The 4,048-nt window shown below is 38.2% G+C and overlaps 1 long non-coding RNA gene across 2 annotated transcripts; it reads right to left on the bottom strand.

The window, feature by feature from the left end:
- Positions 1-276: 276 nt before the first annotated feature.
- LOC132877281 (uncharacterized) lies at positions 277-3,660 on the bottom strand. Of its 2 annotated transcripts, XR_009652974.1 has the most exons (3): positions 3,399-3,660; positions 1,395-1,525; positions 277-1,164 (listed from the first exon to the last, which is right to left on the bottom strand). It is a non-coding gene; the product is annotated as an uncharacterized LOC132877281 (long non-coding RNA). The 2 variants fall into 2 exon arrangements; XR_009652968.1 differs by having other exon boundaries at positions 277-1,525.
- Between the last annotated feature and the right edge of the window lie 388 nt (positions 3,661-4,048).

Here is a 4,048-nt window from a genome sequence, read left to right as displayed (position 1 = left end):
AGTGAAGTCAGCACACATGCATTAACAGATGATACGGGCAAGATCTCAGTCAGGTTTCTGATTGTGCCACTTTCTCAACATTAGCATGTCTAATATAGTTCTAATCCCATGTCGGATCTTCTACTCTAACATCTATCATCACACCAGCATTTAACAAAATAGCTTCATCAAAAGAACCATCTCCAAGGAAAGGTTGGGACTGAGGTTGACCCTCCATTCATCCTGATAAATTGTCAATGAAAGGCTGCACATAGTTTCCCAATCCGTGACTGTTCATGCATTCGTGAGGAGTTTTATTCTGGGACAGACCACTTCCACCCATGGAACACACACATTTACACAAAATTACACAAACAGAGGATCAATAACTGAGTGGAGTACTGAAAAATTAACTGATCCTGTGATATTGTAAGATTTATAGCATCCAGTTTTATGCGCCTTGAGTCAGACTCGTGAACCTCTTGCAATGAGAAGCACTCAAAATAGGCTTTACCTTACACACACATTACAACAGTCACGCCAATTAGTTCTGGGAAACATCAGCAAAACGACTTATACTTTTAAAACATACATACAAACACAATGGGGACAAATGGATGTGTATAATGAGGAAAAGAAATTCCAGAAAATCAACATTCTTCAAAATATCGATATTTAGAATATACTTACAAATGTATCTTTATATCAGCCTGGTTTGATGAACTGCTGTGCACCAGCCTGTGTATTGTCTGGATGATTATATGATTAATAGTTTGACCAGCAGGTTTCTCTCGTGAACAAGTGAAGCCTCAAGAAATGAACCATTTCAACGCAATTAGCTGGATAGCTTCAGTGTTTCATGAAGCTTCATCTGCCATCATTATTTAAAGTTATTCATTTGCAGTAAAAATGAATGATTATCTCTAATGGAATTAGAAACCCAGACATTGTAACTGATACGGTCTCAGATTTGCACATTTCTAACATTTCACACAATTCAATTTGTATGAAAATTTAAAGATGTTCAGGTGTAGGGGTGGACTGATGGTGATGTAAGGGTGGGGCTAATATTTGTACCTTTCCTTAGGACTTCATTTAAAAGAAATTGAACAAAATCCAACAAGGTTAATTCTGTAAGGAGGAATTCAACCAAATCCGTCCACATGGTACGTGGAGCTGTTCCTGCTGGAGAAACACAGTATTTTGTTTTTACTTTACTTGCTCAGCAACAGCCATATGCCTTTATGCCCCATCAATAAATAAACTTGATTACTTGATCTGCATTACATTAGCATGAGGACTAGCTCAGAGGTTTATTTATTCCTGATTCATTTTTGTAGTCAGTTTGCTCCCCTGACCAAAATACTTTCACTAAAATACTCCTTGAAAATGTATTAACGAACGATCACCTTTACCTTTTTCCAACTTTGAGACAACCTTATGATGCTTTTGTCTTTATTTCTGTTTCTCTCCACGGCAGCAGCAGTTCAGCAGATGATTTCACCACCACAACCAGAAAGCAGAGAAGATTTTCTGAAATGTCCATCTGAAAACACACACACACACACAAAAAAACAACCCAAATTTTCTTCGAGACTGACGTCAGGAAATGAAATTGAGTTAAATGCATCACAATTTATCTTGTATAAACACTCACTACCGCATTACAATGATAATAATGATTATTTTATAATTTGGTAACAATTCTGTGCAGCACCTCATAAAGCTCAAATTATCTAATTTTCAAGTTTCAGTTTTCATACAACACATGAAGTTCCATGTTGTGGCTCAGGAACACTTCTGAAAACCATCGTCTGTGAAAACAGTTCATCACTGCATCCACAAATCCCAGTTAAAACCAGATACAAACACCATCCAGAAACACTGCCGCCTTCTCTGGCCCCGAGCTCTTTTACTTTATTGGACTGATGCAAAGGGGAAAACTCTCCTCTATTCTGACAAAGAGAAATTGGAAATTCTTTTTGGAAATCATGGACACCACGTCCTACAGGCTAAAGAGGAGAGGGACCATCCGGCTTGTTATCAGTGCATGGTTTAAAAGCCAGCGTCTGTGATGGTATGAGGGGGCATTAGTGCACATGGCATGGGGAGCTTGTACATCTGGGAAGGCATCATTAATGCTCAATGAGATAAACATGTTTCAGAGCAACATGCTGCCATTAAGATGACATCTCTTTCAGGGAAGATCTTCCTTCTTTCAGCAAGATAAACTGCAATCTGCACATATTACAACTGCATAGCTTCAGAGTAAAGGAGTCGGTGCTAAACTGGCCTGCTGCTGTCCAGACCTGTCGCCTACTGAAAACATTTGGCACATTAGGAATTGAAAAACATGACTAAAGGAGGCCCTGAACTGTTGAGCAAATGAAATTGTATATCAGGGAAGAACGGGACAACATTTCACTTACAAAACTACAGCACTTGGTCTCCTCAGTTCCCAAACGTTTAGAGAGTGTTGTTAAAAGTAGAGGTGATGCAACACAGTGGTAAACATGCTCCTGTTCTTTCTTGAACTTTCTTGAAATATGTTGCTGGCATTGAATTCAAAATGAGTGTATATTTTTCAAAAAAAAAAAAAAAAAATTTCACAATTTCACCATTTGATATGTTGTCTTTGTACTATTTTCAATGAAATATAAAGTTTCCAAGATTTGCAAATCATCACATTCTGTTTTTATTTATATTTTACAGTGTCCAAACTTTTTAGAAACGGGGTTATACATAATACCATCACCTTGCGTGAGTCTGACTCTCATTCGGCTGATGTGAGCACTTGATAATATTCCGATCCTGTTAGAGATTATCTGATAAATGTCAGGAAGGTTGTATTGTAGTTAGTGAACTGTTATTTAATTCAGCCGAGTTCAGAAAGAGTTCTGTACTAGAGCTGATTAAAATGCTGCAAATATATATTTTAAATATTGTTTATTAATTTTCAATTCAACTAATCAATTAATGAAAAATAGTTGACAGATGAATTGAATATCAAAATAATCAGTAGTTGCAGCTCTACATTTTACTAAAATGGATTTGATTGGAAGTTTTAAATATAATTAAAGCACAGAAACAAGAATAATTGACTTGATATCCAGTGAAAAGGAAAAAAAAACTTGATTTGTATCTTTAAGATTTATAAAGAGCTCATTGTAATGATAGAAATGAAAATGCAGTCAATAAAAGTTTGGAGATTTGTTTGTGCTTTATAGTGTTTTATAAACTCAGTTAAAGACTTTACTCCACTTCTGCTACTAATTTTCTCCTCATACACATTCACACTCATGGAAAACAACTGAAATAAACATAATTAACACAAGATTCAGTTCATTCAGATTTATGAACTATATTATCTTTAGCAATAACTCCCAATACTAGTGACAGAGAGACTGTAAAATGTTCACCATGTAAAGCTACTGCACTCCATCAGACATCACCATTCTACTCACACAGGCTAACCGGTTAGCATTAGGCACCAACAAGCTTTAAACATCACTAATGTACCGAATACACACAAACACTCGATGCTTCAGTGATTTTAACAGCACAGACTCACTAAAAGCTGCCAAAATTTACACAAAATCACCAAAAAATCTCCATTTTTAAAGCGTTTAAAGACAGAAAATGGCGCTGTGGCGCCTCACAGCCTCCTGCACGCGCACACACTGAAATCTCCTCAGGGAATGAAAGCGCGTGCATTTCTGCAGGTGCTGCGCGAGCCGCCCCACACCACTCACAGCCAGTCAGAGCGGGGGGGCGGGGCGGGGGCGGGGCTCTCCTCTCCTCTCCGCGCCAGACTTCTAATGAATCGCGCATGTGCAAAGCCGCCGCTATTTCCGCCCTGGCTGTAAATGTTTCTTCACTGTGACACTAAAATAAATCACTGCATTTTACTCACCCAGCCTCAGTCACTTCCTCACCTCGTCCACTGTGTGCGCGCCTCTGACATCAGCTAAACATCTGGCTCGCTCATCATGTCTCAGTCTGAACTGTACCCTAACAGGTGTCTAACCCTGACTCAACAAGAAGTCCTCATTCAACTAGTCCATATATT

This window comes from Neoarius graeffei, chromosome 2 (genome assembly GCF_027579695.1).
Source record: "Neoarius graeffei isolate fNeoGra1 chromosome 2, fNeoGra1.pri, whole genome shotgun sequence".
Taxonomy (NCBI): Eukaryota; Metazoa; Chordata; class Actinopteri; order Siluriformes; family Ariidae; genus Neoarius; species Neoarius graeffei.
This window is presented reverse-complemented; position numbering and strand designations above follow the sequence as displayed.